This window comes from Chinchilla lanigera, unplaced genomic scaffold, assembly GCF_000276665.1.
Source record: "Chinchilla lanigera isolate Chin_1 unplaced genomic scaffold, ChiLan1.0 scaffold00030, whole genome shotgun sequence".
NCBI classification, from domain to species: Eukaryota; Metazoa; Chordata; class Mammalia; order Rodentia; family Chinchillidae; genus Chinchilla; species Chinchilla lanigera.
In genome coordinates this window covers 18675236-18685974 of record NW_004955431.1, presented here as the reverse complement: position 1 = coordinate 18685974, position 10739 = coordinate 18675236, and the positions used below count along the sequence as shown (strand labels likewise).

The 10739-nt window shown below is 40.7% G+C and overlaps 1 protein-coding gene across 1 annotated transcript in view; it reads right to left on the bottom strand.

The window, feature by feature from the left end:
- The window catches only part of Casp7 (caspase 7, apoptosis-related cysteine peptidase), a 37814-nt gene extending 37247 nt beyond the window's left edge, over nt 1-567 (bottom strand). Inside the window, exon 1 of the mRNA XM_005387788.2 lies at nt 484-567. The gene's annotated coding sequence lies outside the window, so the exon portion shown is untranslated. The remainder of the gene's footprint in view (nt 1-483) is intronic.
- Between the last annotated feature and the right edge of the window lie 10172 nt (nt 568-10739).

Sequence of the window (10739 nt, the reverse complement as noted above, 5' to 3'; positions counted from 1 at the left end):
AGCCGCCGCGCACGTGACAGCCGGAGTCACCCGCTGCATTCGGCCGCGCGCTGCGAAACACTGCAGCGAAACGGCCCGAGCCGCCGCGCGCACCGTGCCTTCCGCACAGGTGGTCTCGGGCACCACCCGGGGCGCGCGCGACGGGACCCGAGCCACCGGGGGCTCCGCGCAGCGCCCTCTGCAAAGCTGGCCGCGCTCAGCGGTAACCGTGCGCGCCGACGTCTGCCGACTTGCAAGGGATCCCGCCGCCGCGCAGTCCCCGGGAAAGCAGCTTGCGCTCCTGGGCGCGCTCCAAGGGCCCCAGAGCGCGCCGTGACTTCGGGGCGGCTCGCGGCGCGGGTCCTGCCCCTCTTCCCCCGCCCCTGGCTGTGCCTCGCCCGGAGTCAGTTCCCTTAGCCAGCAGGCTTGCCCCCCACCGCCCCGGCGGACCCGTCTGCACCGTCCGCATCCCGCGCGGCCTCCGCGCCTTTCTGCCAGCTTTACCTTCCCCAAGGCCGGGCTCTCGGCCAGCGGCGCGGTCGCTGGGGTCCTGGCGTCCCGGATGTGGCTTCCTCTCGCGCGGGCGCAGTCTTAGTCTTTCCCGCGCGGGGCGGGGGCAGGACGCTAACTGGACTTTTTGTTAGGCAAATTCCCACCTCGCCGTCCAACTGGATGGTACACCACAATCTCCAAGAAATATTTCTTGAGCGCCCCCCTGTGTCAGGCACTAGGTATGTGGCGGTGAGTTAGTCTAATACGGGAGGGACTGCACTTTTTCCGTGGCTCACCAAGTGGAAGAATTAAGTCGAGGACGGAGGAGGTAGACGGGAATAGTTGATGGAACCAGACCACCCATGTTGCAGCCAGTTCGGACCCTTTCTTTTCAAGTCTTAGGAACTTTAGGTTTCCCTTCCCAGAGCATGCCGTCCCGCGCTGATAAGACCCAGAGACCACAGCTTTCACCGTCTTGGGTAAACTGCCCCTGGCAGCTGTTGATACACAGTGATCACTGTCCTTGAGGGAATTTTGCCACTGCTCGGTGAGACCCCATAGACTGTAAGAGTTGCGTTTCTGGTTACTTCAACCAGATTGGTCCTTCTCAAGCCTCTACTAAAGACTTATCCTAGGCTGTGGAGCCTTTTTTTCTTCTTCCTAACAACCACCATCCCTCCAACACACACAGACACACAGACACACAGACACACACACACACACACACACACACACACACAGCTGCCTTCACTCCTAGGCTTCCAACGGCGGCTTCTCAAGCCTTTCATCCCAGGACTGCTCACGGGAACAATTTAATTACCTCGTTCACACTAAAGCTAAATATCAGAGATAAAATTGTAGTTTTATTTACACTGCAGATTATTTACTTTTAAGATTTACCAAAATCTTGAGTGAAAGGAGTACAGAACTTGTGGTGTGACCTCAGGTAATAACCACAGCTTGCTCGGTTTGCTTGCTTGCTTTCTCGTAGGTCTGAGGCTTAGGTGTTGTCTCTAAGATCTCACCTGCTAAGGACATTTTGTTGGTTTCAAGAAACTGATCTCAATAATTAAGGGAATAATTATAACTGATTATAACTGTGAAAATATTGAATTCTTAAATATTTTAATAGGTATTACCTGATTCTTAATATGGCTGCTCTAGGTTTTATTTAATACCTGTATTCCTGAAATAGTGGTTTTGTAAACTAAACCATTTTAGATAATAAGATAATTTGTTTTCTTTTAAGGAATTTGGATGTGAATTATTTGAGAAATAAAGAATCTTATTGGTAAAATGAGTAAGGTATTCTTTGATTTATCCGACTGGTACACCTAGGATTTTGCAAACTATTCCTGGAATATAGTAAAACACTGTTAGGAGCTCAAAGAGGCCTGAACAACTTATTTCTGTTCATAAGGAATCTAAAGCTCAGAGAAGCTGCCTACACTCAAGCTTGCTAGTGGCGTAAATCGTGATCCTATTACCTAGACAAACAGTGAATTGGCCAGTTGTCTAGCAGTCCACGCTCTGTAAATTATGACATGTAAATGTTACAGTGCATTGGGTGCAGGAATCCATAGCTGACTCAGAAAGAGAAGTGGCTTGAAGGGAAATGTTTTTTTGGTTCTTTATTGTGGACTGGCCTGGGAAATTCTGAAGTTACTGCTCTGAGGCTGTTTTATTACAATGTGAACAAGTAAAATGAAAATGCAAAAGTGGAGAGGCCATCTTGAACTTTTCCTTCCAGAACAATTGTATTGACTTTTTTTTTTTTTTGGTCTTTTTGAGACAGGGTCTCGCTATGCAGTTCAAGCTGGCCTTGAGCTCACTTTGTATCCCAGGGTGGCCTTGAACTCCCAAAGATCCGCCTGCCTCAGCCTCCTGAGTGCTGGGATTACAGGCATGCGCCACCATGCCTGGCTATACTGACACTTTGGATGCAGATGGTCTTTTCTGAACATATCTCCAATGTTGTGTGATTGTTTTATGCCTCCTTCTTGTACTCCAGGATCATAGCATCATCTTCTTCCCCTACAACCCCAAGATATCGCCCAGCCTCTCCTATTTGGATGTGTCCCCAGGGCTGGCTTTGTGACTGCTCCTAGGAAGGTTCCTCTGGACCTTCCCTCCAGCCTTCTGCTCCTGTCACCAGCTTCCATGGGGGGCCCTTCCCCATCTCCTGCACACAGGGCTCCTGAGGGATGCTATCAATCACAGCTTCTCACTTCCTCCACGGGACAAAGGCCAGGCTGTAACTTTACGCTGGATATCCTGAAGGATACCCCAAGATTAATAGAAATGCCACTTCCAGCACCCAAAGTCCCCAACTCAAACTCTGCCCCCTCTGAGATATTAGAAAGCTTTTAACGTGGGGAGAGTGAGAATCCTATGAGCCGGGTGGAATCCTTTTCTTCCCTGAAAGGAAGGATTCATGTTGTACTTGTTAGCTGATTGCCTTTTGATTCTAAATTCACTCTTTTTGCCTGTTCTGTGAAGATTCATCTGGGCCCTTTTAAGTAGTTTTAAGTAGTCCTCTGCAGTGGACTGAGGTTAAACTTTGTAGGAGGCACCGGAGAGACACTGCAGGATGGGAAGAGTTTAGTTTCCTGGTTCCGTGTCTGGTGTGCTCCTGCAGAGAAGGTGGCTTCTCAGCCCAAGTTTCTATTGTGTTTCTGGTGGCCAGAGCAACCAGGGATCAGCAACTTCCTCTGGCACCCTCTTCAGGTAGTTTTATAGCAGCATATCTCCGTTAAGACACCTCTGCAGGACCTGCTATCTCTGGCACTGAGAGGATAGAACATTCTAGAAAACAAATCTCCAGTGAGTTCCACTGGCATGGAACCACAGTGACCTCTCTGCATCTAGCAAACTGTAGATGTATTCTCTTTAACGAGGTCTGGATGTTAGGACTGGGAAAAGGGAGAAGGGGACCCATATTTTGCTATGTTTCTAGAGGTTAAGTACTAACTCCCAGTAATGTATTTGGGGATAGGGGCTTTATACAGGTAAAATGAGCTAGTTAGGGTAGGCTGCAATATGGTATAACTCATCTTTCTAAAAAGAGATTTGTATGCAGATTCCCACAGAAAGAAGACCATGTAAGGACATAGGGAGAAGATGGCCATCTGTAAGTCAAGACCCATCAGAACAAATCAACCCTGCTGACACCTTGTTCTTGGACGTGTAGCATCCAGAACAATGAGAAAACAAATTCCTATTGTTTGGCCACCTAACCTGTGGTACTTTGTATGGCTTCCCTAGCAAACTAAGATGTATGTTATTGACAAGTATATTTTAGAGTTCTCTTTACTTCTTACTAGCCACTCTCTTGATATTCCAGTTCCCTATGATTAACTTTTCGCTATTGAGATTTTTTGTGGTTTTTCCTCTCCTAATTGGATCCAGATAGATATAACTGTGTATCCTTAATCCAGGAGATTCCTCAGTTCTGATTCTGTGGCCTTTACAGGGAAATATACACTTCTTGACTCAGAGGGAAAACTCTCCCTCACACAGAGTGAGTTATGGTCGCCGGGTGGTGGTCCAGAAAAGGTGGATATTACCCAGCAGTTGAATATTACTCACCCTTGCGTAAGATTCCACTACAGACAGTCAAAGCCCAGGCCAGATGTTGCTGAGTCCTTTCCTCTGCCTTCTCTTTCCTTTTTTCTAAGAACACATTGGGTCTGGTTGCTCCTGATGTCCTGTGAGCAACTGCTCAGATCAGAGATTGGCAAACTAAGGCCTGCAGTCCTCCCTGTGGCTACTTTTGCCCAGCACGCAAGCTAACAATGATTCTCAAAATTTTAGACCGCTCGGCCACCCTGACGATTCTTAAAATTTGAAAGGGTTGTTAAAAAGAAAACCAAGATGCAATAGAGATAGATTGTACGTGGTCTACAAAGCTTAAACTATTTGCAATTTGAGTTTTACAGACCTCTGTCTTAAACAATACACCCCATCTCCAAAGCAAACAGTAACCTTCAGCTAAGGATGATCCCAAACTAGATGTAGGCTTCAGGAAGGACAAACTATTTCTTTAATTTTCCTGGATACAGTACTTCTTGTGGATCCAGTTTATAGAAACAAATAGATCACATGCTTAGTATCTTAAGGGGAAGCCTGCTCCTTGGCTTAACACCAGTGTTCAGATTTCCCCAGAGCAGTAAGAGACATCTGCCTAACCAAAGTCACCACCACCTAGTGCTTAGGCCTTAGGACTCTTGGAAGAACTTTGCTCTGAAGTCAGGGGCCACCCATCAGCCTGTGTCTATGGAACATGCCCCTATCTAACCCTATACAAACCCCTCAGCACCTTCCCCTGAAGCACCTGAAGGCCCAGCGATGGGAGTGAGGATGGAGTGGGAGGTATGACCTGGGAAAGCAGGAGAGTAGACACAAGGCCTTGTTTTGTGAATTCTTCAGCCCAAGTGTGACATAGCATTGTCTGTGTGGTGGAGTGGACAGATAGAACTGAACTCTGTATAAGATGTATATGAAACATCAATGAATTTCCTTTTTGGACTTAAGGCCCATCCCCAAGTTATCTCAATATGTATATACAAATATTCCAAAATTCACAAATTTCTAAAATCGAAAACACTTTTGACCCTAAGCATTTTGGATAAATGATACTCAAATTGTACCAATTTGGTAGCAATCCTTGGGAACCAATCCTCATACAGACCAGCTCCCCCATTTCCTCCCTTCATACTCCTGCTGCCTGGATATACCTTTTGTAGCCCCTGAACATAAGACTAATCCTGTCACTGAGGCTCATAAATGTGGGCCTGTCAGACACTGGCTTATTCTTCAGAATATTTCTATTGATGAATTATTAATTTTAATTTTATGAGTTTTATTATATCAAACAATGAGCTCTTAACAGGAAAAAAATCACAAAAATAAAGTACTGTGTTTTTAATATTTGCTATTTGTAAAAAAGTGTTAAAATTTTCATCAACTTGTTTTTGGTGTACAAAATCTAAAAAAGAACATCAGAAATAAATTCCCATATGAACTACAATGAAAATACCAATAACACTCTACCAAAAAAATCTGTTCTTCAATTAACATACCTAAGGCAGTCTGCACACATAAAAACAGCACATTCCATACACATGTATCACTTACACTGACAGAATATGTCATTTGCTTTCCTGGTCTTTTTGCAGGACATATGTGACATCTCAGTGGTCTTGCTGGTTTTTTACGATGTTCTTTTTATGTTATACAATGTATACTTAACAGGAACATAAAATATCAATAAAATAAATCATTAAATTTTTAATATGTATCGTGAGCTTAGAATAGACATCAACAGCTTCACTTCAGCTGTGTACTTCCTCACAAAACCTAAAAGATAGCAGCAGAAACAAATTCCTGTATGAACTACAGTGAAAATACCAATAGAACTCTAACACAAAAATAAGCTTTGCTTCAACTGTCACACCCAAAGCAGTCTTCACACATGACAACTGCATGTTCCATGCACACATCTTGCTTATACTGACAGCACGCATGCTTAGCTTTCTTTTCCTATGTGGCAGTCTTGTCACCTCTCTTCCTGTTTTGTCAGGAGCTTCCTACCATATTGCACAACATACTATATTGTACAGCTTCCTACTCTATTGTACACTTAACAGAGAACTAAGATGTTAATAAAATAAAATATCAAATATGTAATAGTGCTTAGAGTATATCAACATTTTCACATCAGCTGTTTACTTGCTTACAAAACCTAAAAGATAACATAAAAAATAAAAACCTATATGAACACAAACAAAAGTCTACCACGGATATAAACTTTGCTTCAACTGTCACACCCAAGGCAGTCTTCACACACAACTGCCCCTTTCATACACGCGAATTACTTACACTGATACACATAGGTTTTGTTTTCTTGTACTTTCTTGTAGGGCACAGTTGACATTTATCTTTGTTTTGCTGTTGTCATAGTAGGTCTTTGTGATGCTGTGCCTGCCTATTCACCTGTCAGCTCACCGGTGTATGCCACAATTTTTGTGTGCAGTTCCCCAGGCAGAAATGTTTTATTTTCCCTCTGCTGTAAATGATGTGTTATGAGCTCCTGTCCCAATCCTCTAACAAACTTTCTCTGTGCTATTTTGCACTTGTTAGTTTGTTTACACACTATCAAACTATTTATGTCACACATGTTTAGGATCAAGTAAAACATAAACATTGGCCAATGCTTTGTGTTTCAAGTGACATCATATTTGCTACATAACTCAGCAACAACATCTACTCCACCTTTGGTTTTGTTGTTGAAAGTTTTCATCTCAGGCTTCTATTTTGTCGAGGTTTCCCTGTCAATATTTCCATCATGGTGAAATGTTGACCTCAGCAGTACCAGTTTGCTTTTCTTTGCCATATATGGAGCCAATGTTTTATCTTTTTAAAATTCAGAGATTGTACTGTACAAGTCTCTGTTATAAAATTGCAACATTTTATTTGAAATTTCTGTTTTGTTCTGTGTACAGTTCCTGTGCTGGTCTACTTTGTGCTGTTAGCAAATGTAACATCAGTTGGAAACCAGTAAACCAATAGTTGATTGTCACATTCCAATTAGTTTGGGAGATGGGAGCAACAAGCTTGTTCACAACATCATTTGGTTTATTACCATATGAATAAGGACCTGATGGCTGAGTTCTGTGATAAATATCTAAAGTGAAAGAATAATAAGTTTCACATCTACAAGGACATACATTTTATGTCTTATTTCAACCCATTGCTTTCCATAAGTCTTTTACATTTCTGAGATCACCATGAGAAATCTGGGCTATGTGCAGAAGACCTATGAATGATTTCAGTTCAGCTAGTAAGCTGTCATAATACATTTTTGAATATGGCTACTGGTGCATACAGAACATTTTACTTGCATTTCAGTCTTTTTGTATTTCACAGCATCTTGTAGCATTTCATCTGTTACAATTTCCACCATTGAATGTCAGTACTGGCATTCTGTCCAATATGTTTCACCCCTGCCAAGACCTTCACTATATTTTTGGACCTAGTTCTAACATTGGGTCATTCCATTTGGTTGTGTGACCATTTTGCAACACTTTAGCTAGTCAAATATGTACTCACATTGCTGTTTTTTCTGCATCAAGGTCTCAGCACCAGGAAAAACAATGTAAGACTGGTGTGTGTCAATAAAAGAGCAGGAGGCAACATGAATGACATAAAAAGACTATTTCCAGAAGTAATAGCAGAAAATTTCCCAAGCATGGGAGAAGAACCTGACATACACTAAGTGAGGTGTATAGAACTCCAATTAGCCATAACCAAAATGAATCTACACCCAGACACATAATAATCAAGATCCCAGAAATTCAGCAAAAGAACAGAATATTAAAAGCTTTTAAGGGAAAAGAAACAGATTGCCTATGAAGGAAAGCCCATCAGAATCACAGCAAATTCCTCAACACAAACTATCAAGTCAAGAAAACTTGAAGTATTTCAGGTCCTGAAAGAAAACAACTTCTAACCCAGATTGTTGTACCCTTCAAAACTATCTTTCAGAATTGATGGAGAAATAAAATACTTCCATGACAAAGATCAATTGAGGAAATTCATGACCACCAAACCAACCCTACTAAGAGTACTGAAAGATATTTTACAGAGACAAAAATGACCACAATTTAAAAACCAACAATAGAAAAGAACTACTAAAAAAGGTAAGCAATTAAACAGAGGGGGGAAGTACAGAACCAATAATGGGAAAATAACATGACAAAGATAAATCAACACATATCAGTAAAAACTGTTAATGTAAATGGCCACAATTCACCAATCAGAAGAATCAGACTGGCAGAGTGGATCAAGAAAGAAAATCCAGGGGCTGGGGATTTAGCTCAGCGGCACAGTGCCTGCCCAGCCAGTGCAAGGTCATGAGTTTGATTCCTGCTACCAGAAAAAACAAACAAACAAACAAACAAACAAAAAAAAAAAAGAAAGAAAGAAAGAAAGAAAGAAAGAAAGAAAATCTAACAATATGCTGTATGCAAGAAACACTATCTCAGAAGGAAAATCACAGACTGAAAGTCAACGGATGGGAAACAATACTGTAGGCAACAGGAACACAGAAAAAAGCAGGAGTAGCCATTCTGTTTGCAGAAAATGTGCACTTCAAACCAATAATGATCAAAAGAGAGAAAGAAGGTCATTACATTCTTGTCAGGGGAAAACTGTAACAGAAAGAGATAACAATCATAAATATATATGCACTGAATGTAGGAGCACCCAATTACATAAGGCAAATTTTGACAGACATGAAAAATCAAATAAATAATAACACAATTGCAATAGGGGATTTTAAAACCCCATTGTCACAAACAGGTAGATCAGCTAGACAAAAAATCAGCAAAGAAATAACGCAACTAAACCAAACATGTGAACAAATGGACTCAGTAGACCTTTACAGAGTATTCCACCCAACAAAATTAGAATGCACATTCTTCTCAGCTGCACATGGGACATTCTCTAAAATAGACCATATACTAGCATATAGAACATGCTTAAGTAAATGGAAAAGAATTGAAATTATCCCTTGCATACTATCTGAGCACAGTGCAATGAAATTGGAAACTAATGACAAAAGAAACTCCATAAACACATGGAAACTAAATAGTATCCTCCTGAACAGTCAAAGGATCACAGAAGAAATTAAAGAAGAAATTACACAATCTTTACAGTCAAATGAAAATGCAGGTACAAACTACTGTAACCTGTGGGATGCAAGGAAAGGAAGTTTATAGTAGTGGGTTCCCACATTCAGGAAAACAGAATGAACTCAAATAAGCAATCTTATGCTGTACCCCAGACTTCTAGAAAAAGAAAAGCAAGTCAAGCCCAAAGAAGGGAAGAAATTATAAAGATCAGTGCAGAAATAAATGCAACTGAGGCTAAGAAAACAATACAAAGAATTAATGAGTCAAAGAGTTGGTTCTTTGAAAAAATAAATAAAATTGATAAACCCCTAGGCAACCTTATCAAAAAAGGAATGAAAAAACTCAAATTCATTCAATAAAGAATGAAAAGGGTGAAATCATTACAAATCCTGCAGAAATTCAGAAGATCATAAATACCTGTTCAAAAATCTTTACTCTCATTGGGTGGAAAACATAGAAGAAATGGACTGATTCCTAGATACATATGAATTGCTAAAACTGAATCAAAAAGTTATAAAATTCCTGAATAACCCAATATCACACAATGAAATTGAAAATGTAATTAAAAAACTTACCAACAAGTAAAAGTGCAGAACCTGATCAATTCAAAGCTGAATTCTACAAGAAATTTGGAGAAGATTTAATATCAATTCTTCTCAAACTCTTTGTTTAATGAACTAGAAAGGGAAGCAATTCTCCCCAACTAATTCCTGGATGCAAGTATTACCCTGATACCAAAACCAGAGAAAGACCCAACCAAAAAACAGAGCTATAGGCCAGTCTCCCTAATGAACATAGATGCAAAAGTTCTCAATCAAATACCAGGTAATAGAATGTAGCAAATCATCAAGAAGAGCATACACCATGACCAAGTAGGATTCATCCCAGGAATGCAGGGATGGTTCAGTATACATAAATCAATTAATGTAATACATCATATCAATAGAGCCAAAGATAAGAACCATATGATCACCTCAATAGATGCAGAAAAAGCTTTTGATAAAGTCCAACACTTATTCATGATAAATACTCTGAAAATCTGAACAGATGGACTTTACCTCAATCTGATCAAAGCCATCTATGATAAACCAATAGCCAACATCATACTAAATGGACAAAAACTGAAAGCTGTCAATCTAAAATCAGGAACAAGACAAGAATATCCAGTGTCACCACTCCTATTCAACATAGTTCTGGAAACATTAACCAGAACAATTAGACAATAGAGAGAAATAAAGGGGATAAGAATAGGAAAGGAAGAAGTGAAATTGTCATTATTCACTGATGACATGATACTCTACATAGAAGACCCCAAAAACTCCACCAAGACTCCTATAATTAATCAACAAATTCAGTAGCATAGCTTGATACAAAGTGAACACTCAAAAAATCAATAGGAATTCTATACACAAACAACAAACACAATGAGAAAGAAATTGGGGAAACCATACCTTTCACAATAGCATCCAAAAAGTTGAAATACTTAAGAATCAATCTAACAAAGAAAGTAAAATATCTATACAATGAAAATTACAGTACTCTGAAAAAAGAGATTGAAGAGTATTTCAAAAAATG